The following is a 26,946-nucleotide window of genomic DNA, read 5'->3' on the forward strand; positions in this document are numbered from 1 at the left end:
GGTTCCATTAAGACCCGGTCGCTGCAGCGCGCCCGCCGCGCAGTTGTGCGAGCACTCGCTCAGAGCAGGTTACGGTCTGCGCTCGCGGTATTTAAACGAGCGAGTGACTGCGGTTCGCGTTCCCTTCGGTGAGACACCGCGTTTCGCTGGCGTAAAGAATGGCAAGATCGTACGTGGAATTATCAGACCCAGTCGCGGAAATCTAACTTTGCTTCGGTAAGTGTGAGACAACGATGCATGAACTCTGTATAAAACTATGGTGGCCTGGTCGCAGGTCCGGCACGCTCACAGAAGATGGACGGAGAAAGGCGAGGCCACGCACCCTGGACATGCAAAGCGCACGAACGCTCACACGCTGAACGACAACTAGAGAGATGCGCCGAGTCCCGCGTTGCACTAAGGACACAGGAAGCGTTTTCACCGCGCAAGACAAGCAGGCGGCGGATCGCCAAGCGGTCGAGAACGCTCCACAACTCGAGCCGCAAGCCGTGGCGCAAACGACAGAGAACGCGTTTTCCGGACGAGAGCGCCCCTCTCCCCCTTCTCCGCTACCCCCAATTGGGAATGCACAATCCTCACAAGCGGAGCTTGGCAGCCGGCAACGACGTGCCGTAACGCCTGGAGAATGCGTCGGAACAACGAAAAAGAAAGAATGCGGCAGCAAAGCCGAGGAGCGAGTCTTTCCTTCTTCCCACGTGGAAGACCCGTTCGCCTTGAGCCCGCATCAATAGCCGGTCCTCAGCGGGTCCGCATCACACGGGCCTCCGAGGACGAGCAGCGCGGAGCAACGAGGGGAGGCGAGACGCCGCCAACAAGGGCCCGCCGAGAGAGAGAGAGAGAGAGAGAGAGTCTTGCACACACTACACGCCACCGACGGCGGTACTCGACGCAGTGAAACACGGCGTTTCTCGCTCGTGCGATATACCGCACGCACCTATTACAGCCAGTTCACGCCGTTCTGCCAATCAAGAGACCTCCAGTCACGGAGTATGTGTCACTGCAATCCGATCGGTAGATTGAATGATCGATCGACAAACGGACCGACAGGCCAGCTTGGTGACTAAACGGCTTTTAGGTCTCAAAGCGGCGCATGGTTGTGACAGACGTTTTTTCTTTTCTTTGGTTACACAATAAAAACTGAGGAAATGAGGCTACGAGCCCGCTCTTCCCTATTAAATACGTAAATGAGAGAGAGAGAGAGAGAGAGAGAGAGAGAGAGAGAGAGAGAGAGAGAGAGAGAGAGAGAGAGAGAGAGAGAGAGAGAGAGAGAGAGACCTCTTTTTGGCAGCGTAGAAGTATTCACCTAGATTCTAACTAGCAGGGGACGGGAGAGAGAGATATGACTCTTTAAGTCCAACTTGTCCGAATATATACGAGTAGTCTGATCTTCATTGCTGGCTTCTTGTACGATATGCATTAGAGCCCGAATAGCATCTAAAGTTCTGAGGGGAAGACAATTGATTCGAGGTAATATTAAAAGAGAAACCCCGAGCTCGACGATGCATTGAAGGACAATAAATACCAATTTAGGGTCAGCAGAGTGGATGTGTTACACGGGGTGATCATTTTTAGGCTTTACGGAATTTTTAAGGATCGCCTATGGCAGAAAGCGTAATTCTCGTCCTTGAGCTGGAATATTCGAAAAGGCGGATGTTGCTAACGCGAGAAACGGAAACAGATATTCAACTAATTAACAAACAATCACTAATTATCTTCTGAATTAACATATTCACAGCACATATTGCAGTTTACGAATTGTAGCCGGTGAGTTTGCAGCACCTATCCACTTGAAATTAATTTCCAGGATGACACCAGTTTCGAGACATTTATTCATTACCAAAGTGTCGGAAGAAATACATCGGCGTTTCAGTTACTTTTGTGCTTCAATGCATAAAACAGCGAGTTATTTAAAAACAGTAATAAGTGGAACCGTGCATTTTTACAGCGAGTTTGATGGCGCATCTCTCTAAACTGGTGTCATTCTCGGAATCCAATCCAAGTTGACAAACCTTGCAAACTCAACGGCTACAATTCATAAATTGACATATGTGCCGTAAGATAATTAATAAGAATTTAATTAGTGAACTTTTATCAATTAGTTGAATATGCGTTTCGATTTCTCGTACAAGGAATGTCCTCCTCTATGAAAAAAACCATCTTAAGGACTAGAACTATGTTATCTGCAACAGACGAGTTTTTAAAATTCCATATAACTTAAATATCATCACCCCGTGTATGCCTTGCTCCAGCGAAATGCAGCCTGACGAACATCTTTGTCGAAGGAAGCAAAAGAAAAGAGAAATGAAAAGAGGGAGGGAAGGAGTCTCGTCAGTCCTCCGTTGGGCGCGCACAGCTACAAAGAACAGGAGAGGGATGCGAACCCGCGACCCCAGTTTCGAGAACTTCTTTGCACGAGTTCAGCGGACGCGACACACCAGAAGTGGAGCCAAGCCAACGCCGATACTCCCAATGTAACTTGGTAAGCACCGTCTGGAACCATTTCTTTTGACGTCATATCAAATGCACGTCACGACAGCAGCTTGTTGAGCTAAAGAGTCCGTGCCAGAGTAATTGAGCGACAATACTGATAGCGAAAAACTATTGTACAGTACTGGACAAATGGTATAAGTGTGAACGTTTCCCCCCTTTTTTTCCCTCCTTCCTAATGCCCAGTAACAGCGAGGTCGGCGTGAGCTTATGTGCGCACTGACCTTTGCGAAAGTAAGATTAATCCTCCTTGCATAAGTGAAAGCGCACTCTAAGGTACAAGTACGTAAATCAGGAAGTGATTCGTAAACAACGGAGGAGTGTACACCGCACTTCTCCGAACAAACACAGACAAAATACTTCGGCCCAACGAAGGAAACGTTGGCGACAACAAACGAGAAATATTCTGAGCAATTGAATGCCTACAACGAAGATGAATCAATGCCCGTTTTATATTTCACGTTACGGCAAGCTTCAAGGAGAGACGTGATTAAACCGCGTTTTTCTTTTCATTTCCTTTTCTCAGTTTACTAAATAAAAAGAAGAAAAAAAAATAAAACGTCGTGATTCGGCCAAACGCAATAGGCGAAGACAGGCGTCGAAGACAAATCGACAAATTTTGTTGGCGCTATGCGGTGCGATCGACTGCTCCAAGCGCGACAGATCTAAGTTCGGAGTCGCGAAACGCATTTAAAAAACTAATATAAAGGTAATAGTGATAAAAAAAAAAAAGAACTCGAGTATTAGCAAACGTACCGGTGCAGGCGAGCGAGCGCGCCTGTAAGAATGAAACCTGCGAGGAATCCTATTACAGGGCCCACAATGCCAGACTGGTCCCGGAGAAGCGAGCGACGATCCGAAAGGCATAATCCGCCTGGGGGGGAAAGAGAGAAAGAGAGAGAGCGCGCACAGGAGAGAGCATCGAAGTACGACAGGTCCTGACCCCGCGCGATAAATGCGTACCCCCCCTTCTCCCCCCTCCAGTGCCCGCGGGGAAGAACTATCATTCTTCGTTTTCTAGTCCAACTCGCCGCCGAGCAGCCAGAAGAATTCCCCCACTCCCATTCCCTTCGGCAGCAACGGGACGACACACGCAGCAAAGCTCGGAATGGGCGGCGGATAACGGACGGCCTCCTTGAATAAGGAATGCCTGCGGGTCCCGACGCACTCGCACGAACAGACGCACACACGTGTTCGAGCACGTATATATATATATATATATATATATATATTACACACACGGATTCGCGCACGCGCGCGTAAAGAAAGAAAGAGACACGCACACGCTTCGCTCAGCGAGCGACTATACGAGAAGCTGGAAGGCCGCCGACCGAGCCACACGCCAAAAGCGACGGGGATCGACTGCCGACGTCGGCCAACTACGTTGTGTCGGCGGCCGGCGCGCCAGTACGAGACGCGGCGCGCTCATAAAAGCGTAATGGTGGTGGTGGCGGTGCTCGCTGCTTTTTTTTGGGGGGCGATAGCGGTGGGTACGTGCGTGCGTGCGTGTGTGTGTCCGTACGGACGATGCTCGGCGGCGTTGCGGCAGCTTCCGGCGCGGATCAATTGCAGCTTTCGGCGCCGCGCACGGCCACGACGCCCGTTCATTAATGAAGACGGACCCGAATAGACGGCGATATATGTGACCGGCTGGCCGGGGATGCTACTGGGTTATTTAAAAGCAGACCACGGGAACGCGCGTTGTGATACGCGGTCTGTGCCAAGTGAGGAAGCTACGATTACGGACGCATAGCTCAAATGCTATGTTACACTCGCCTTGCAGCGGTCAAAGGGGTTGGATGCGGCCTTACACGTGTAGCCGCTCAAGCAAAGTTCAGAGATGTAGCGACGAAGAATGGGACATCGCTGGTCTACCCGTGTTACACGCGGTCATGTGCAGTGCCAAAGAGTGGACAACAATCAGCATTAGCAGCCTTGCCGCTAGCCTTAACACCTTTGGACGTGTATAGGACCAAACGCCAACAAATACGTTGCATACGAAGGGAGGAAAAGCGAGTTTACAGGCAACCGTAAGCGATGGAAGGGCAATGAACATAAGGTAGCAAGATAAGGAAACATATTGGACATACTCGGCTCAGCGGCGTGAGGAATCGGGTGGTGGTTGAAAGACGCGCGCTTAATTAACGAATTCCTGGCGAACGATATTCGACAGCAAAACTCGAAATACGCTTCCTTTCAAAGTTGCGCGGTATAACGCTGGTGTGAGACAAGATGTTCTGAAACTGCAATACCGCAGTACTTTCATTACTCGTACGTCCTTCGAGCACTATACACACACAAAACGCAAACATTAAAACCTGGCACCCCCTCCCCACCCTGCGATGGCTCAGCTGCAAAACCGCGCTGAGCCTTCCGGTTTGTCTACAGCAGCCAGCAATAGCAGCCAGTGATCGCGGGGCTGGGCATGACACTGAATTGTGTGCGGGCAACAGAAATGAAGCTCATCCGGCACCACCGACGCAGCCGGATCCGAAAGCGCTGGCGATAACTCATCCCCGGCAATACTTCCCGAGCCACCCTCACCGCTCATGAGGCAGCCAGCGGGAAACAAAACAAGAACGAGAAAGCAAACAAACAAACAAACAAACAAAAAACGCCGGACGGAGACGCGAGAAGACGCCTCCGCGCGCGCCAAAGAAGCGCGGGAGAGCTATACCGAGCCAATCAAGAAGCAGTGCCACGGTCGCGCAGGCGAAGCGCGAAGAAAGCTACACTTCCACGCGCACTTGGAGGAAGCCGAGCAACAAGAAGACCATAGCAAGACAAACGAGAGAAGCATGCATTTGCCGAGACGCTGGAGAAGAGAGAAAGGGGCGTGGAGGGATGGAGAGAGACAACAAACAGCCAGATACTACACGAGGCAGAAGCGAAGACAAAGCATCGCACCGAGAGAAGGAACGTTTGTGTTCAGCGCACCGCAGCGAAACTCGGGTAGCGAGGAAAACGAAAGAAAGAAAGAAAGAAAGAAAGAAGAAAGAAAGAAAGAAAGAAAGAAAGAAAGAAAGAAGACGAGAACTAAGAAACAGCGCCTCTGCGACTCGACCGGAACGAAAGTAGAAAATGAGCAACGACAAGAGGAGGCTGACGGTGGTAGATGGAGAGGAGAGAGCCCACTGCTCGGGTACGACGCATTGCGTGGTACCGCCGCCGCCCGTCTCCGGCCAAGCAGGAAGAAGCGAAACTGGAGCTGCAGCGTACAGACAATGCGCGTGCATCATGGAGAGGGTTGGGGAAGGGAAATCGATGGAGCGCGGCAAATAATCAGACGGCCGCTCTTGCGCGAAGAAGACAATCCACCGAAAAGGCGAGGCAAACAAACGCCGCCGCCGCATCGACGCAGCCGCCGGATCGGACGCGTGTAGTACGCGCTAAAGTATACGACGTGCGCGCTAGGCCAGCGAAGGGGACGAAGTGAAGCCGCCGGCGCCCGATGCCAGGTCAAAGGTCGCCCTGTCGACCAACAAAGGAGAGAAAGAAGGAAAGTATGGCATACAAAAGTACAGTAAGCTATGTACGCTACAGTATTACTGAACACAGCAGACATAACTACAAAAACAAGAGCGTGGCTGATAGACGCATACGCCCGATAAGGACAACGTTCCCGATAGCACAGATCGAGGCAAAATGCGCAGGGAAGAAAAAAAAAAATTGAAGTGTTCTCCCAGCTTTTCCTTCCACGACTCCTGTCCGTCTTCACTTTCTGTCCTCTAAGTGCCCTTCTTTGTGTATCTGCATACTTTTTTCTCCCACGCCTAATTTCTTTCGCCCTTCTCCACTCGCAACACCGCTTTGCTGAGAGAGTCGGCAATTCGCTAGGTTCCTAAGTTCTTTTTTGTTTGATTTCTGCTAATGACGATGATGAAAGGCGGGACAGGAACGCAAAGACAATGAGTGCGAGAAAAAAAAATTGGAGGACGCTTAAGCTTCGCCTTCAAGAGTGGAACGCGACAGCGTTCCCGTCGACCCGCCAAGGGGTGCAAGACAATGGGCTACGGCGCAGCGACTACGCGCCCCGCATCGGACGCGGTGAGCGTCGAGCAACGCAGCGTTCGGCGCGACAACGAAATGTGCGCCTGAGCAAGCGACGCACGCCTGAGAAACACCTCGTTTCTAAGGACAAACCGCGTTCACTAGAGGCGCTTTTGTACCGCTTTGAAGCATCGAACTCGTGGCTCAGTGGTAACGTCTCCGTCACACTCCGGAGACCCTGGTTCGATTCCCACCCAGCCCATCTTGGAGGTTGCTTTTTATTTATGAAGTGCCTGCCGTGATTTATCGCTCACGGCCAACGCCGCGGACGCCGACGCCGACGACACCGGCTTTTCTGCGACACGAGCTCCTTATCGCTATCGCGTTAATAAAGAAAAGGAAAGAGGAATGAGTCAGGGCTCTCCCACCGTCCTTTATTTCGCGGACACGTAAGCACTCGAAGCTCAAACGGTATGAACAGCAGGGTCCTTATTCGTACGAAACAGTGCCGGGATCTCCATTCCTGTGTGTATTGCTCCGCCTGCTAGACTTCTCTTTCTCCTTTGCGTTCCTCTTCTTGCGCCACATAAATGAAGACTCGTAAATTAGGGCGCACACCAAGAGCAAAAGCAATTAGGTGACACTGAAGGTTAAGGGGCCGCAATCTGTTATGGCAAGCGCATGGAGCTTTGAAACAGGTCTGAATCAGGGGGCGCGCTTGACGAAGCGTTCTAAACTTGTGGTACTCCATTTGTAACACTCTCCTTTCGTTTCTCTCCTAGAATGCAACCAAAACGAGTCAGTTAAGATGAAAACGTGCTTCCGATCAGGCGCAGCAACGAGGCATGCATCATAGATACGGAGACAAAAGCATTATCAGCCTTCATTCTTTAGCCGCGCATCAGCGTGAACAGGTACTTTAAGTTCGACGGAAGCGACTATATACGGAGATCCCGCACACGTGGTAGTTCGCCACACCCCATAGGTGTCTGAGCTATACAAGAACAAGTTATCAATTTTAGCAGCGAAGCAAAGCCGCTTATCACGAACGAATGAGACGGTGGGCGAGCAAGGGTTGCAGAGAGGTACGTAGATTCAACATAATAGAAGGGAGGATCAGATATGAATTGGAGAAGCGTCCGGTTGGCTATCCTGCGTTGAGGAGGGCCCCATGCAATAATAGAAAGAAGATGGGGAGAAGACGAAGCAGCTAATAAACTGCTTGCACGCAATTTCTGCGCACCCTATACTACGCACTCACAAGACCTCATAAAAAAGAAAAAGCACGCTAGCAAGACTTCGGATCAATATAACCGAAAAATAAATGTGCGGTCCCCACGGAAAGCCACACTGCTGCATTCAACGCCGCGTTTGCAAAACGCTTGCCTGTACCGAAGAAGAAGCGTCGCAAAGCGCTACCACCTTCTCCGCACGTCGCATGGCCCTAGGGTCCTAATTAGTCCCGGACTCGGATCGGAACTAAAAAAAAGAGGAGATGGTGAGATAGAGACGGATGCGTAATTTCGTTTATCCCCTAGTGAGCTCCCTTCTCCTCTCCCGCGGGCACCAAGCCTAGCTACGAGCTCGACGGGTCGCGTCCTTCTGCAGAAAGGAGACGGCGCGGATACTAATTGCCAGCTTTAATCGATTGTCCGGCTAACCGGGCCGTGATTGGGCCTCATGCGCGACCCTATACCATTTGTGTATGGGGAGACAGAGGCCGGTGGGTCGATGGCTGTCGCCGTGAAGTCAACCGGCCGCTGGAGGACGTCACTGATGCGGCTCGGAACACGACGTCTCTCGTACAAAGCAGCAGACATCGTGGCAAACAATCCGCACGCGAGGTGACGCATACACCGAACGGTCGAAAAAGCGATCGCACTCAGGAAGTTTATTTAAAACGACTTCAGCAGGCCCTAACAAATTCCAACAGCATCGTTAACCGTCTTTCGGTCGAGCATGCAGCGCACCACATGCCGTCAGAAACTTGAAAGATGCGGTTGTTGGTAAGCACCACGGCGAGTCGCACCGATGTTTAAAAAGCAGAGCGGTGAAGCTCGCTCTGGAAACGAACAAGAATGAGCGCGCAGCTGCTTAATCCGGTCACCTCCATCTCTCGTTTTGAGTGCACAGGTGACTCAAAGAATCAAGCAGTTTTGTCAGTGCCGTCAGTGGTGACGGTCCACTTGCAGCTCATCCTCAGCGTTTTTGTCTTTAGACAATATCAAAAAGCTTTTCCACTTAACAGTATACAGTGCTCGCCCTTTCGAAATCCTTGCACCGGCCCTCATCGTTCGCAGCGATATGCGCCACAATATAGGCTTCAAAGAAAAGAAGAGGTTGCGCGTACGCTCATCGGTCCAGGCTTCTATATGCTACAATCAGTCTCATGCGGCGCGCGCGGGTAGCTTCAATTCCATCGGAAGCGCTCTATACGGTACCGTTACCAAAGGTTTTACTACTATAGAGCGCATTCTCTAGCAAGGTACCTTCTGTTCCGCCTAATGGAAGCGGGTGGAGAAAATTTTATGTAAAAACTAAGGAAAAAAGGACATGTACTCAGAGAGAGAGACAGAGAGAGAGAGAGAGACGTGCACCTGTCGCGCAGCAAGTTCACAACGCGGGGAACGATAAGAGGTTTTCCCAGGTATATAGCAACGCAACAGCAAGACGAACGGCACGCCACCTGTCGCGCAACAAGTTCACGACGCGGTGAGCGATAAGAGATTCTCCTGCAGGTATAGCAACCCAAAAGCAGGACGAACGGCATGCTTACGCACGCTTCCCGTGCGCCCACAGGTATAGCGACGCGAAGACATTACCTTTGAAAAGTTGGCATCCATAGGCGAATTCGCTTCAGGCGAGATTTCCCCTGATCGGCCGGCCGCGTTCGATCGGCAACCGGAGAGCATTTCCCCACCGCGTAGCTTCGTGGGGTCCACACCTCTTTTGGTTTACGACGGGGGCGCCCGCGTATAAGGCCCATTTCCGCGCACCAGCTGCGCGCGTTCCCGCTGCGCGTGCTCCTAAAAGCATGCAAACTCCAAAAAAACCCTTCGCCAGCGCGCAAGCTAAGACTTCCTCGCCCGCACGGTATACGCGTATGCGGCATCCAAAGCAAGACGCAGACGCCATCTTTCTCCGCCGAGTGGCATGGGTTTAAAAAAAAAATAGAAGAAAGAAAAAATGGCGCCGCGTTCCAGAGAGCAAACCTGGCGGCAACATCTGTTCCCGTTCTCGACGTATATAGGAACGCCGCTAAACCACCGCATGCACACAGAAAGCATGCGAAGGACGCGCATGGAAAATTGGAAGCTGCCGTCGAAAGCGGAAGCTTCTATAGCCACAGGTGCTCAATGGTGCAAGCGAGTGAGCCAGCAAGCGGAGCACTTGCTCCGCGAGAATTTGCATTACTCCTTAGAGCAATATGAAAGGTAACACCCCAAATTGCCTTCGATGGGTCCTATCGGGTAAACGCACATCACCCGCGCATATGTAAAGCTGTGATACCGCATTCCTCAAGAACACATTTCGTTGGCCCGTCTCACATAATTATCACGGCCGTACAAGAAACACCTTTGCCGACATGTGTGGATGAAAGCAGTGGCAATAACCAGGAAGCCTTGGTTCGGCTTGAACCAAATAGGTTCGGCGCAGTTGTCATGCAAACTTCGCAAGAAAACATTCTCATGGCAGCGACGACCGCTCATAAAAGATAAAGAATGATTTCGCCAACTCCGTAGATATGCGTTGGTCAAATGAAATCTTTCTTATCGTTTTCTTTTTTTTTTTTTTCAGCGACGACTAACTCGGCGTACGTGAGAGCAACAAAAAGAGATGTGCAGGAGCTACCGCCGACAGCTGGCAGTGCTCAAGAGTTTCGCAAGTGCTGGCTCTCTGACGGGCTGAGGCTATGTCACTACGAAAACACAGGTAGAGCAGCGCTACCCAGCTGCAACACACACTCCTTTGACGGAACCCTGCTTCGTGATGGCGAACGCGGATGACAGCACAAGCAAAAAAAAAAGGGGGAGAAAGTATGTGTGCGTGCGTGGGTGAGAGTTACCACACACACACACACACACACACACACACACACACACACACACACACACACACACACACACACACACACACACACACACACACACACACACACACACACACACACACACACACACACACACACACACACACACAAATTTCCGCTTTGACACCACTAATGCCAACGAATGAAAAAGTGAGAGAACAGTTCTGCGAAAGCTGCCTCGAGCGGTGCAGTAACGGTTTTCTTTTCTGTCGGACATTTTCACAAAACAAACCACAGACACAAAGAGGGGCGCCACAGAACCTGGATTAAGTCACCTATAAGCAGCAACGCACATAGAGAAAGAAGCGATCACGGCGAGCAACCCAAGTGTTCCCATGTATAAGTTCAAGCGTTCGTGACGAGCACCGGGTATGGTAGTACATATGCCTGACAAGACACCGCCGGTTGTCCTTTCCCGAATGCGCCGGGCCGGGGGTCACGTGCGACCACTTGCGCGCCGCAAACAACCAGCAACGACCACCCAGACGCATTCATCAGTCGCGTATATAGCTAGGAGGAGGAGGCCTCTCCCGGTGTGCAGCGTGTCACTCATTTCCCCGCTCCAATGCAAAGCGTGCGTGTATATATATATAAGCAAGCCGGCAGCTGTTCCGTCACGGCGATGGCGTATTGCTCGCTGCTCGCACGAACGAACCGGAAGCCCCGGAGGACGGCACAAGCGTCACCGCACCGCTTGCATAAGAAAGGAACTTTATATTGCAGTCGGTTGGAGAAGTGGCGCTGGCTGAGTTCGGCTGGCGCCACAATGAACGGCGAAGTCAGCTGGATCTCTCTCTCTCTCTCTCTCTTCAGGAGAGGAAGCGCGTCGGAACACCTCGGCGGCGTCGGTCGGAAGCGGTCGGCGTGCGCAGATGCCGACGCCAGGCAGGGAAAAGGGCGCGCTGCAACCTCAAAAGTATATTCCTACCGCAGACGGCCGCATCAACCACCTATACAGAACGGATAGCGGCGAGTTATGTTTTCTTGCTTCGTTGGTCGCACGTATCAAAAGCGGCCAAGGAGTATATAGGCGGAAGTTCCAGCTGATCCGGTTATAGAAGCTCGCAGAATACGACGGGTATGACGCAAGCGACTATTCTACGAATGCCATTCTGACACAAAATGAACAACAAAAAAAAAAAACACCACGAAATAAAAAAGAAAATGATACACTACCTGCCGTCATTCCGTACGCTTCGAGTCGCTCTAATAGACCGTGGCGTCAAAAACGCGAGCACGCACGTTCCTCCATGCATCGGCTGCGATTGTCCGCGTTGAATAAAAACGGCCGAACGGCGAAACCCGGCATCAAGCGAAACGTCCGCATAAGCATATGGCCGGTGCGCGCCTTACCTACGGAACGTTATTTCGGCAGAGAGGGCATCAGTATCGCGCCGACGCCCTCTTCAAAGCTCGTAGAGACGGAAACCGCCGCGTCACAATGGGCCCAAATGGAACGCCGGCAGAATCGGCCCTCCCAACCGGTCGGCCTCACAACGCCGCCACTGTACCGCCACACGAGGCACACGGCGCTTTTTTTTCATCGTCCGCGCGTTCTGCCAGTGCGACGCCAGCGGCGGCTAGAACGCGAAAGCATAATATAAAAGGGACGGCGAATCAAAGGAGACAGAGAAACGGCGCCTATCCTCGCCCGAACGAGACAGGGCACAGCGACTTATACCGGTGAGAGCGAGCGAGCGAGCGCGCAATAAAGAAAGTGCCAAGTGACGAGCTTCGGACAGGGCAACGAAGAAGGCGGAAGCGAAAACTCGAGAAAGCGGTGCATATGCGCGAACGAGAGAGAGACAGCGCGTCCGGCCGGAATGGTCGGCCGGGGGGGCGTGCGCTCCCATTATATCGCAGAGAAAAAAGAAACTGGAAGAGAAGGGAGTGGGCGAGCGTTGTCCAAAGAACGGCCGCACGGAATATATATATATATATATATATATATATATATATATATATATATATATATATATATATATATATATATATATAAAAGAAAGAACAAAGAACCGGGTGTTACAGGGGTATATAGATGGATATTTCCGCACGCCTCTTAAGCGCGGGCGCCACCCTCGAAGCTCCATTAACGCTTCGCATAAGAGATGCCGCGGACTCTCTATCGCTCGAACCAATTGCCACGGCGAGGACACGGGACCGCGAAACTGACGACGCCAGCAAATGAAAATGTGTGTGTGAGTGGGAGGGGACCGAAACCGCCGCGGCGATTCTGGAACGACCAGTTATATAGAGCAATTCGCGAATCCAATGCGACACACATTCTGCGGAAGACTGCGCGCGTGCGATTGTCAAGTCTGAAATCGTGAAGCGGGGGAAAAAAAAAATAAATAAAGCGCTGTCGCGCCCGGCTATATAGCCGACTAGCTAAATGGCGCGCGACAAAGCCACGGTGGCCGGGTACTGTGTCCAACATTTGAAGTAGTGGGCGATGTACACCGTCTATCCTTTAACAACCTGCGAATTGTACGCAACCTCGCGATAATAAAAGTGACGTGTTGCAATATCATCCTAGAATAATACAGGCGTTGCGTGTCGATGCGCTTTGCTCAATACAGCTCTATACAGGATCCATATGATGACGTGAAAAAACAAACATTTTTCCTCAAGTGGCTCTCGCTCTACGCTTGCGAAAATCATGCATGATATTCAGTTGCATCTCGGCAGAATCGCTATTGAAGGCAACAAACGATCGACGGAAAGACGATATACTTTCTAAAGCGAAAAACCACACAAGAAAAGAAGAAAGCAAGCAAGCCTGCAACAAAGAAAGAAAGAAAGAAATAAAGAGAAAATGGGCATCCGTCCGCTATTGGCACACAGGGTGTTGGCACACTCGACACAACCGGTGTTCTTTCTGCACAGCTTCTTGAAACGAACACCCCCTACAAAGCACGAGGCGACGCCCAAAATAACAAGATATACGTGCGATTCGAGCGGTTGCGTCACGCGCAGAGCCAGTGAGAGCCCGTACATCTCAATAGAGGACGCGTGATCGACCCCTTGCGCAAACACCTTCCTTCCAACGCATTGTTAGCAGCGTTCCCGGGTGACGTCACGGCCCTTCTAAACGAAATAGAGCCGCCCTGCTCTTAGAAACGGGTATGAACGTACTCTTTTGGGTCTGAACACTGCTTTTAAAGTTATTTATTCATTTATTTGCCATTTTATGCTCATTACCCCCTCATAAGGTAGTGGAAATAAACAAATGCTAACTAGATCAAACTTTCAAGTTGCTTCGCGTACCAGAACTTCTTCGTGTGCTCGTCAACCTCTGCGTCTTTCCATTCTTTCGTCTTTCTGTTGCCGCAAGCATCAATAATGAAATAAATGGGACGACCCGAATAGAAGCCCCTTTGTCTACATAGCCGTGAGTGGCGCTATCCAACTCTCCCAGGGCTACATCTATAGTCATCATCATCACCAGCCTATTATGTACACTTCAGGACGAAGGCCCCTCCCAGCATTCTCCAATCACCCGTGTCCAGCGCCGATTCCAATTTGTGCCTGCAAACTTCTGAAGTTCATCACACCACCTAGATCCGGTACACATATAAAAGACAAAAAAAAACAATAAAGAAAGCAGGTGGGAAGACGAATGCCATGGCAGCTGAATGCCACAGCATCGCATGCGTCATGAAGATGTGGGTTCGCCCCCGCCCCCCTACAGAAAGTAGTTCTTTTTTATTCGTACACTTTCGTTTCTTTATACCTTACTTTTACATTTCTATTAAACATAACAATAATTCCCCCAACGCTTGCCGAGGCTTCACTGTCTGTCGATTTCTCCTGGCTCTAATCCCCGGTATGTTGCATCGCAACAGCACAAGAAAGAGGCAACCTCCGCCAGCGACTCTACACCACTTATGCAGTGTCACAGCGGGACCAAAATAAGAATCTCCAAGAAGCGCCGGCAACAGAACGCCCTTTTCGAAGGAACCACTTCGGACGCGCTACACTACGGGCACAACGGCGCGATGAGGCTACAGGCCCGGAGAGGGTCTTCGTATTCGGATATACACCGAGCAGAAGACGAGCGGTAGGTTTCGCCCCCCGTCCCGCCCCGTGGTGCCAGCGACGAGGGGTCCCCTGCGGACAATCCTTGCCCAAGTCCTTGACGCCCGAGGGATGGATAATGAGGGGGCTGGTGGGGCTCGGGATCACAAACGGATCGCACGACGACGGGGTGAGCAAGCCAAGCCGAGACGAGCCGAGCCGACGACTGCTTCGCCGTGTAAAAGCGTCGGGGCCAAGAAAGAAAGAAAGAATGAATGAAAGAAAGGGGCCGATAGAAACGGGGAAAGTGTGCACATCAGAGGAGCTTCCACGACAGCCAACTAAGGAAAAATAACAGATGAGACGGGGATGGTGTGCTATGACAGAGGGAGAGAGAGAAAAAGAGAGGAACGCAAAGAATAAATAGAGAGCGGCGCGCAAACTAAGGTACCCAGCCGTCAGGGGAACCAAAGGGTATGCTTCAGTGATGCACAAGGCAAACAATAAAGCATATAGCACTCAATATATACGAAAAATGCTTAAACGCAAACACAAAAGATTTGCAAGACAAATTTTCGCCGGTTAGCAGTCGATGGCTCAGAATAAAGAGAGCGACGCGACAAATCGTCGAAACGGGGTTTTTCTTTTTTATCCCTCATTTATTTAGCCGTGCCGTTCCATCTATGCACAGCACTCCTCTTATCGACGTGTCAGAGGGATAGACCAACCCCGAGCTGTCACTCTGGCGGCTGAATTGATCTGCTGTCGTGGAAGCGGACTGACAGAAAAGTAGACACCGCGCAGGCACTATTCTGGTCGTATAAGGCGATAACAAAAGATAATCATCTGGCCACGCGTAATAGAAATTCAGGCATGAATGCTCCTCAACCAACAGAAGAAGCAGTCGTGCAGCGTGTGGCCCTACGCGCGGCGACGAAGTCTCGTAGTTTGGAGTATAATTGACGTATAGGTTGTCTGCACCAACTTGAACGAGTTGAAGGGACAGAGAGATCAGGCAAGAGAAGAATAAAAGGACACGGAGACGTCTTGGAAACGTCTTCCACAGCAAAGTCGAAAGTTCACATTCTCGTGCAATTTCATTGCACCTTCTGTCCTTCGCTGTGTGCATCAACGCGAACGAATTTTTTTACTGCAAGAAAATTTGGTATCTCTCAGACAATGTGTGGCGTCGCTCCAGTTTATCATTATATATATATATATATATATATATATATATATATATATATATATATATATATATATATATATATATATATATATATATAGATATATGGTACACCCGTAAAACTGTTGGGCCAATAGGCGAAGCCATAGACCGCTTCGAGCGTACGTGACTGACGAGATTGTCCTAAGCTTTCACCAGTATACGTGCGCAGTACAGGCGAACACAAAAAACGGTGATGTACGTAATGGCACGGCGGTTAACCATAACTAGTCTAGTACGGTGTCGCGTTATCTTCTGTCGCGCTTAGCTAGAAGCACAACAGCGTTAACTGATTTGCAATGCAGGCCGCCATGGCCACAGATCCATCGCGGTAAGCGCGGAATCGAGACCGACTGAATGCATAGCGCGGAAGTCGACCGCCTACAAGCGCGAGAGCAGGTGCACAACGCGAGAAATTTCATTGCTACCGCAAATCTCAACTCGGCATTTTCAGAAAGTAAGCCCGTTCTTCGCAGAGACAGTCAAACACACGCAATTTCATTCGCGACATACGACACGGTTAAACCAGCAGTAAGTCAAATTTTGGCAGCTGAAGTACAATGGTAAGGGGAAGAAAGCAAAAGAAAGAAAGAAAGAAAGAAAGAAAAAGAAAGAAAGAAAGAAAGAAAGAAAGAAAGAAAGAAAGAAAGAAAGAAAGAAAGAAAGAAAGGAAAAATTTGGCAGCAGACATGGACAGCTTCATTATAAAGACTACGCTCCAGGAGATCTGTATGGCACTGAGTACAAAATAAAAGAGCCACGGCTGCTTTAACCTCGAAACTACCCGCGAAGCGATTGAGAACAGGTGGAGCGAATACAAAGGTTTTTTTCTTTTCTTTCTATTTTTTTTTATTCCACAGCAGAGAAGCCTTGTATCGAAGCATTTAGAAATATGGGAACGTATCGCCGAGCGAGCGATTGGGCTGGCAGAGCGTGAAAAAGGCAAACGACGAAGGAAGGAAACGTAGCCAAGTCAATTGTGCAAATTCCGCTTTTCCCAAAACAGGATCTGTGAAAAAAAAAAAAACTAAATACTGGTCCCTTGTCTTCTACGACAATGCGCGTGCGCAAGGGGCTGTGATGTTCCCGCCTCAATGGCTGAGCAGCTGCGGCATCTGCCACCCTAAACTACCGCATCTCGATATCTTAGCTGCAGCTTTGAAGCGTAAAACAACATACATACCACAAACATAAGCATGCATGCGTGCGTGCGTCTATGGTTGTAAAAAAGAAATTAAAAGAAGGCAGTTTCGTACGTGAGAGCGAGAAGTACAAGGTGAACTGCATGTCTGTACGTGCGTGTTGACACGCACGCACACACGCACACGCGGTCGTTTATCTGTCCTAAACAATATGTTCGACTGAATGAACCGCGTTTCTTTTGCATATACGCATTATGACCAAAAGTCGATTAAACTAAAACCACGCACCAGGACTACGAAGGTTTCCTCGATCCCTCGCCAACAGCTATCTTATACTGGATGCCGCCCATAATCGAGAAAACCTGGGACAACTCCAGTGCACACTATAGTATACACTTTACGCATGATCGGGTTTGCAGCGACGAGAACAGCCGCGAAACGTTCAGTATAACCACGCAGTTGGAGCATGCACATGACGAAGCGCGTAAGTTTTAGGCACCCCAAGCAACGCCTCTCTCCTGCGCGCGCCCATTCTCTTTTGACACTGAAATAACGGAGGAGTTTACGAAAACATCAAATGTCACACAACCATCCGCGCAACGGAAGCACTAAAGAGGCGCAACTTTGATGCAAACCGGCATTCATCGGAAGGATGCCCGACTGTACATAGCAAAAGACGATCCATCGCGTGGTTTCCCCCTATAGCGCAAGCTGTGGTCCTTCCCGAGAGTAGAGAGGGGAAGCCGGACGCCAGTGCACGACGCGACGGTCGGTACTAGGTCATTACATTATGCGACAGCGAGCGCACCAAAGATGGGTCACGTGCAGGGAGAACGACGGGAAGCCGTTATATATATATCGCAACGCTGCGCCAGCAAGGGCGACTTCGAAATCACGCCATGTGCCACTCCACTTCATAATAAACGGGCATGACGCTGGGATGGAAGCTTATACGAAGACTGCTTGTTCGTTCAGCGTGTAATAAATAAATGCTAGAAAAAAAAGATGTTTCGGTTAGACGTGCGCAAACCACGATCTGATTATGAAGCACGTTGTAGTGGAAGACTGCGGTTAAATTTTGACCACCGGGCGTTCTTTAACGCGCAAATTCAATGCTGAGTGCGCGAGCAATTTTTTTCCTTTTTTTTTTCTTTTGCAAGTAAACGCGCACATTTCGAACGAATACGGAAAGAAAGGCACGGCACTGGCGCTACTCGCAACCAAAATTTATTCATACAAGAAACAAAAACCAGATAAAGAAGCAACAACAATGTGCTGAACGAACCGGAAATGCCCAACCGGAACGATACAGTGGTGTCTGCTACTAGTAAACTTACGTTGCGAGAAGCGGCTATTATTTGTCGCTCTTCTTCTGCTTCTTCCTATCTCTCTCTTTTTTTTTTCTTTTTCAATGCGTGCGCTCATTTAAACATGCAAATATTAGCTGACTACACCAGCTAGATTCTTCTCTTCAGGTATACGCCCAAAACTTCCAACTATACGGTTGGCAGTGAGTAAACGACGCTCCCGCGTGAGGGCACACCCGCTATTTACACAAACGCGCTGCCAGTTGGTTGGCGCCAGTGAATTGAGGTCTTCTCCGCTCCGTGCACGCTACGTAATTGTGAAGCAAAGTGCGTGCAGATAAACTTGGCTGCTCTAAATGGAAGGTCACGATGCACTGTTTGCTTACCTGCTTGCAGGGTTCCCACCCCTCCCAGGAAAGTGCCGCGGCCCGGGGTCCTCCGTAGGCCCTCCCTCTCTGCACCAAGAGAGACGGCGAGAAAATGAGATAACGATGAGCACGTGGGACACGCGACCAAGAGCAGGAGAAGCAACAAAAGCACGGCCCGCAAACGCAACATAGCGATCGCACGCTGCACTGCAGCGAGCTCTAAAGAAAGTAGAGCTGTGCACGGGCTCGGGCCGGCCCGGAAGCCCGGACCCGGCCCACGGGCCGGGCTCGGGCCATTTGGAGATTCTCTTACTCGGGATTGGGCCGGGCCCGGGCCAAGGAAGCCACGTACCCAAAACTTGCTCTTCTTGCTAAGAGGCTATTAGCCATTCCGGCCACCAATTCAAGCAGTGAACGAAACTTCAGCGCTGCCGGATTCATAATGCAGGAGCGCCGCACTTGCCTTAACCCTTCATCAATGCATGGACAACTTGTTGTTTTTGCGCGATAGCTTAGAATAACAATTCTGTGCGCGCGCTGCATCTGTATATATCCACGATATTGTCATATGGAATGCAAGAGTTCAGCATTATACGGTCATTTAAGTAAACTGATTTTCCTGATATTGTTTCTTTTTGTGTCGGCGTCGCCTTCTTGCAGGTCGGGCCGGGGCCTTAACCCGGCCTAAGGCCGAGCCGGGCCGGGCGAACTCAGGCTTCTTTAGCGTCGGGCCGGACCGGGCCGCCTGTGGTAGTGTAGGCCCAGGGCCTGCCGCGGGCTCTGAATTGTGGCCCGTGCACAGCTCTAAAAGAAAGTGCAAAACGTGGCTCGGACGGTGGTTACAAAGCTTTCCAATTAAAAAAAAAGGAAACAGTACTCTGCTTGCAGATCCTTCGTTAGACAGAAACCGTTAGATGCAAATTTAAATCTATTTTCGAGCGACCACGTTTGCCCCGCATTGGGCAGTAGGAAGACTTGCGGAAATGAGGTTAAAGTTAGTTAAAGCCAACGAAAGATAAGCACAATTCCGTAAGTTGGCTTTCCCACACATATGACTTGCCCTGACCAAGAGGGCCAAGCTTCCACTAGGTGGCACTGTTAAAGCTGAGACACGCATTCTGAGAGCTCGAACGGTGCGGGGAATGGAAGGCTGCCGCAGAAATGACGTCACCAAGTCCGCACGTTGACAACTTAATTACGACTCTAGACCGAAGTACGCCATCTTGGTTAAGCCCGCCCAAATGTGTGGAGAAACGCACTTGCGGGTTTTGTACTCTTTAAACCTGCGTGAGGAGTTGAAGTCAGCGTAAGATATAAGTATAGGCAAAAATATATCAGAGGAGAGAAACACGCTTCTCCTGCTGGAAATACACAAAGGTCAGCCTGAAGCTCATGCTTCTGACAAGAGGGAAGAGGTAAATGGGACAGACAAGGAATAGAAGAGGAAAAGATGACGGCAGGAAAATGCATGATGTGACACACAGTCGCGATAATAATGATGGAGGCTAATGAAGAGAAGCCAACATTGCATCCACCGCCTGCACTATACTTGCACTGCGGTTTTAGCCAATGGCGAATTATCGCGAAGCACTTTCGCACTTGAAGTAGTATTTAAGACGATTAAGAATTTATAAAAATACACACACATTTAACAAGGTGTCACGAAATATCGTTTTCGATCAGAGCAAACAAAGCAAAGCAAATAGCCTCCTGAAGCTACGAGAGATTACAACACAAAGAAAATTTGCCACGGGTCAACGATAATGAGGAGATGGTGTGGTGATTAAAGCTCCTGTCGTATCTTCCCCGAACTTAGTGGAAGGTTTTGCAGCACAGCGACCCTGCAGAATCTGACGGGCAGACACCACGGACCTAGCTGCCGTTATTTTGTCTCGGGACATCGTATAATAAAACTCGGGCCGAGGGCACTGCAGCACGCATTCGCATTCCGTGACATAACGACGCACAAAAAAAAAAAAAAAAAGAAATGCGAATAGAGAGCGCACGTACAGTTCCCCGACCGGCTTTGTCAACTGTGCGAAGCTATAATGCCGAAAAATATTCGTCATTGTCAGCTGTTCCTTCGTTATTTCCTTTTTATAGGTTCACAGTAACACCGATAGGATGCCGCAAGTTAGTCATCCTGCTCGGCTGCAAGAACTTCAACACCTGTAGCAAGTTCTAAAGAGTAAGCGGCGCAATTATGTTAACGCTGACACCGATAGATCGACGCTCTCGCTCCACTTACAAACCATACAGGGTCATCTCTACTTCAGCTTTGTTAAGCCCACTTTGGACGAAGATAGCATGGCCAGGTGCGAGGGTCAGAGCTAAGTAGTACAAAGTAACTGGTTCTTTAAGTAAACAGATAGATAGATAAATAGAGGAAAAGGAATGGAAGGAAAACTGCTGACGACTGCAGTATCTGTTTAGCGCAGTCTGCCGACACCTGAAGAGTGGTCAGCAGTGCAAGGAGGGGGGGGGGTTAAATTGAAAAGGAAAGAGGATAGGGTAAACCATAACTATTCACAGATGTACAACATAGCGACTATGTATAAACATATATCCATAGCTCGCTTGCGGAGTGACTGAGATCTACGTCAATACGGTGTGGCCTGCTGCGGCACCCGTAGCCTGAAGGTTGACGTTTTGCGTTGCCCGTGGCTCCAAAGGCAAAACTACAACTACAGGCACACGGATGGTAGCACGCGCGCCCTTTTGTCTTTTCATCATTCAGTCAGCCAATCGCGCCGTCGATCGAATTTCTATCGCGCATTCTCGACTGAAGCAATTGCCCCGCGGTTCCCAGGATAGTGCATAAGCGCCCGCTCAATTCGCGCCGCCCTCGTTTGCTCCTCGCAAGACGCGAGCGCGGCGGCAAAGGCCGACCACAGCTACACTCACGACAGACCGATCGGGGCGCGAGATCGAGAGCCGGGTCGGGTTATCGCCGAGGTGATCCCTCATCTGGCCGCGCGCACGCTTCTTCCGTGAGCGACACTCACATATCAACCAACGAGTTGACCCAATGGCTGGGCAGGGCGCGTTCATCATCGCCGCGAGCACTGTGGTCGGCAGAGGCGCCGCAAACGGGCTCCAATAAACACCCATTGTCGACGGCTCGACGAAAGAAAAAGAAAGCACAGGGAAAGGCCTTATTCGCGGGGAGATCGCCGAGAGCTCGACTATGTAGAAACGCAAGTATACAGAATAGGTGCTATCTGCGGCTAAGCGAAAAAAAGAAAGAACATAGTTCCGACACGAGGCGGAAGACTATAAACGGCGACGCCGCGGCAGCGCGCACATTACTTCGTATCGCACGCGAAGCTCAATGCGCGACCGCAAATAGCGGAGCGGATCACAAAGGCGCGTTTATACGCACCGCCCAATGCTTGATGTTCAAGCATTGTGCGATTAAAAAAGAAAGAAAGAAAGAAAGAAAGAAAGAAAGAAAGAAAGAAAGAAAGAAAGAAAGAAAGAAAGAAATAAAGATGAAAAGAAAAAACAAGCAACGAGCAGAACGTTGCGTAGCTCATAGATCCGACGCGGAAGCGTAATAAACCGACGTCAGTTGTGCGTGTTCGCAGGTGTGCCACGGGGCCTACGAATAAGGGTGCGAAGGGCATAGCAGGGGCACCGCGAGTTACGACGCCTAACAGCGCAGCGCGGTGAGATTTCCGCTTTGCGGAAGACGGCTCACTCACGTACATCTGTCGGCGCGAATTTCTCTATAGTTGCGAAAGGCATGGAACTATACGTACACTCTAAGAAGTATTCCGGGGAAAACGGGAGTAACTGAGCAGTTAGTCCTAAAAAGGGCGCTTTCGTCCCTCAAGGGAGTAACTGCATGGATGTGCGTGCCGTGTGCAAATTTTGGAGAGTAAGTGTTTAGTCCCTGGTCGGAAAGAGAGCAACGGGAGGACGAACGGCAACAGTTACTCCCCATGTGCTCCGCTGTTTCCGTCCGCGTCGTGGAGTGATGCGGCAAAAACTGTATTGTCTATAAATCGTGAATAGTTCGAAGTTCGTGCACTGTTTATTGAACTACATACAGAGCAGCACTTTGCCTCTTCGTGAGAAAATTGCGTGCAATATAAAGTTGGAATGTGAAGAGCCATGCCCTTAATGCGCGCACCATGAGTGAGCGATACACATTAAACGCGCAAGTCATTGATAGACTGCCAGATTTTGCTGGTCAATAGTACCTAAGTTCATTCCGTTCCAAGGAGATTACGAACTCAACTGAAGCGATGTGTAGCTCAAACGGGACACACTAAGCGACAGAGCAATTGTCCGTCTCTGTCGTCTTATGTGCCCCTTTTGAGCTCGCTACACGTTTACATCGCGTAGTGCCTCAGTTTTAGGCCCCCTAAGAATACTCGGGTAGATTTCTTTTCGCACTCGCTTATGGTTGCAAGTACACTCAACGTTACACTCTCCCCGCACAGGATACACAAAATGCCGAATCGCTTGTACATTGCCGCACCTGCGTGCCGATGCTTAACCTGTCTCAATTTCCTACCCCGGTCAACCAATCTACCTGCGTTTCTGTGAGACTGCAGGAGCTACTGTAAATTTTGATAAAAGTAGAGGCTTTTGGCTAGGCATGTGGGCGCTCACTCCCTCTGCATTCGCGAATATTCATTGGAATCAGTCTCCGTTGCGATATCTTGGAGTACCTCTCGATAACTTCCGTAATAGTGGACCTCATTGGGCGTCCACGGTAACCACTATCCGTCGAAAGGTGACAACCTGGCAAGGACGTGATCTCTCCATTTTTGCGAGAGCTAAGGCATGCAATACATTTCTCGCTTCTAAGCTTCTTTATGTTCTGCAGGTCTTGCACTGCTCACGTGTCCATGTCCAGGCATTTCATAGAATATTTGCATGTTTTATTTGGCATTCATCATGGGAAGCCATGAGAAGGGACAACCTTTTTCTCCCGCTTGAAAAGGGCGGCCTGGGTCTTGTGCATTTGTTTGTGCGACAATTGGTCATGCGCTTATTTTACCTTAAAAATGTCCGTCATCCATTCCTTCTCGCAGTTAATCGAGCACGTCTTGCGTCACACGTCCCTTTTCTTTTTGTCACGACAAACTTTGCTCAAGAACTACCGTTATGGGGCTTCTTAAAGGAACTTGTCGACACTATTTCATTCTTAAAAGCCAGATTCAACCTTGAATATTTGTTTACCGTTAATCGCACGTCGCTAAATGCAGCACTTATAGATAACCTTTTCCCTGAACCTCTGTACCGAAAGCCGTATCTGTCTATTTGGTCAAGATGTTCTTTGCCGTGTCCGTAGAATGTGCATTGCGCCAGCAGCGAAAACGTTTTTCTTTAAGCTGCACACCTCCACACTGCCAGTTAAAACGTGGCTTCAGGAAAAAGGACTGTATGTACCCTGGAATACAAATTGTAGGCTTTGCAATCAACCCGAGACAATAGAACATTGCTTTATACTTTGTCGTGACGCATTTCTTTTTTGGGACATTTTACAAAGAACTATCAAAAAAGACTTTCCTCTCACATGTTATGGTATCCGGTTCCTTCCTTTCAAAAACACAGCCAGTAATACACCATATGATTTGTTTATGTTATTAGGACTTTATTCATTATGGAGAAGTCGAATGATCGACAGACATGCCGAGCCACCTCGCTCGACAAGGTCTATCTTCCGCGAAGAGACTGCTCAAGTCCGGAGTGTAGTGGCTACATATGATCCCGTCCCTGAATGGATTTCGCGTCTGGACGCTTGTGTTTGTTTACCAGAATTTTGAACTGTCATTGGACTGTATACTTTCTGTGAATTTGTTTCTCTTGTATGATCGTATGTAATGTAACTGCATCGGTTTGACAGTAACGATAATCCCATGCAATAAAGAGAAAAAAAAAATCTACCGTGGTGCAGTGGTTAGAGTAGCTGACTTGTGAGCCCGACGACGTGAGTTCGAATCCTACTTTCGGGCACGTTTTTTTTGTTTTTTTTTTAGCTCAGTGATCTTTTTTATTAGCGTATAAATGCCTAATTTCATTAATTCCACCTTTGCGGAGCATCGGAAATAATGGCCGTTACTCCCTTGAGGAGCATCGGAAAAGAGCAACTGTTAGTCCTCAGAGGAGTAACGGCATGGGGAGTAACAGTTCATCCCCTCGCACTTACCCCCTAAAGGGAGGAATGGTTGTGGCAGATCAGTTGCTCCCCAAAAGGAGTAACCTCAATACCCCATTTCCTCCTTTTCTTCTTAGAGTGTACAGCTGGCGCCGTGCGCGCGCTTCCCGGGTCACCCAATTATGGGAACACGGCAAACTCGCGAGCCCACCAAAGAGAAGTGCCCACTGCATGACCACCGAGTGGTCACGTGCGCGCTACAACAAAAGCGGCATACGCTTCATATCATATCATATCCTTCATATCGATCATACTCTATAAATATGGCTACGACTTGGCTGCGGCTTAGTTGAGGAGGAGTAGATCTTCATGAAGAGAAAGGAGGAGAGGTCGGCATGAAAAGCGTGTCTCTAGCCTGCTACTCTTCACTGGGGAAACGAGAAATGGGAAATGCAGGGAAAGGTATAGTGGCGGGTGATTATGTTATGGTACAAGGAGCTACTATGTACGCGTTGTCCAATGTGCGGATGCGCACTGTAGACGCAATACACGCAAGAGTAATCTTGTCCACACAGAAAGTAATCTTGTCAAAAGTTGAGAATTCACTCACTGGTTCTGGCCTGCCGTTGCTAGTTACGTTCGATACTGAAAACAGCACAATACACGTACGAGTGAAGTGGCGACACGGAGCTTGTGTCGTCTGCTCTGTCATCCATCTGTTTTGCGCCATTTCCAGTACGGCACATTGACGAAGCTCTCAGTTGACTCCGAGGTTTGGTTCTTTGCCTGTTCGCACAGTTTCCCGCGAAAATGGCAAAAAGCTCGATGAAACCACGTATGGAAAAAAAAAAAAAAAGAAAACTGGCTCCGCGAGGTGTCTGGATCCTCATCAGGTGGTATCTCACAATAGAGCAGACAAAAGCCTCGCGGGCAGCGACGACCGTCTTCATCCTGCAGACACTTACTTGCTGCTATATGAGCAGCTATATACATACAGCTGAGTCCAGGATTCGACTTCCTCGACAACAGGGCGTATGCGCCTCGTACCTGTCGTCGCTTAGTGCAAATTCACGGTCACCGAACAATGGCACGGCATGTGCAGGACCGGTTAGCTACACAGGGCGTGTAGCTAGACGGACTGTGGAGCAGGCAGAATTAAGAAGAAACAGTTTCGGTAACGAACTGCAACGGACCGGCTTTAAGTGTAAGTGAGCTCACGACACGAAGACAAACGACCCGGCCGCTGTTTATTCGTAGAAGCATCCAAGAAGCGAGCGCAGTATACGCGTGCGCAGGCGTGCAATCATGTGTATATACCAACGCGCGCCTAAAACAAAGCGCGCGAACAGGCGTTTACACACCGTCGCGTGCGTATAATGAGAAAATCAGCAGGCGAGAAGAAACGAGGAAGAGCTGCGGCGAAGAAAGACGAACGCGCAGGCGGGCACATGCAGGTAAGTGTGTATACACAGGCACCTTGGAACTCGTCCGCGGCATCCATAGCGCGCGGCCAAACGCCACATAGGTGCGCGCACGAGGCGAGCATCGACAGCGAAAGTAGGCCAGCCAGCGCGCTATAACGAGAAGGCTGGCCAAGATGGACCCTGCCTCCCCCACAACATCAGGCCGGCACACAATCCTCATCACCGGCATGCAGCAGCAGCAGCAACTGCGCTCTCGCACACGGTGGGCGGTGCGAATGCGTTGCACTCATCACATAGAGTATACAGCGGTCGAGAAAAAAAGATAGGAAGAAAACAGCGACGTGGGTTACTATCCCCGTTTATAATGACGGGGTCCAACTCGGTGGCAGGTCCCTCGCGAATCGTCCGATGCGGCACCGCGCGCGCCGTCGCCGACGTCGCCGGCCGCGCGAGATGCGAGGAGCGTATATAGTATACACTCGCGGGGTAGCGCGATTTACGCACTCATCGAGAGCCGCCGCGCGCATGCATGCAGCGGTCCGTGAAATCGCGCGCCCGCAATGTGAGGAAGGCTACATAGAAGCGGGTGGAGGCGCGCCACATATATACGAGGCTGCCCGCATACGCACCGCGCGGCGTTTGGGGCCGTCACGAGACGCGCGAACCTCCTCGGGTGCGGCTCGCGGAGCGCGCAAATCTCGAGTGTGTGTGTGTGGGGGGGGGGGGGGGGGGGGGCAGCTAGGCGTGCGTGCGTGCGCTGAGCGTCCGGTTTGCTATGCCCCAT

At 50.1% G+C, this 26,946-nt stretch overlaps 1 protein-coding gene across 2 annotated transcripts in view; it reads right to left on the minus strand.

The window, feature by feature from the left end:
* The window catches only part of PlexA (plexin A), a 350,566-nt gene that overhangs the window by 187,836 nt on the left and 135,784 nt on the right, over positions 1–26,946 (minus strand). The window contains exon 4 of one of the 2 annotated variants that reach the window (XM_075696437.1): positions 18,645–18,713. The exons of the other annotated variant lie outside the window; for it this stretch is intronic. The gene's annotated coding sequence lies outside the window, so the exon portion shown is untranslated. The remainder of the gene's footprint in view (positions 1–18,644; positions 18,714–26,946) is intronic. 2 annotated transcript variants of the gene reach the window in all.

Source organism: Dermacentor variabilis, chromosome 6 (genome assembly GCF_050947875.1).
Source record: "Dermacentor variabilis isolate Ectoservices chromosome 6, ASM5094787v1, whole genome shotgun sequence".
Classification (NCBI taxonomy): Eukaryota; Metazoa; Arthropoda; class Arachnida; order Ixodida; family Ixodidae; genus Dermacentor; species Dermacentor variabilis.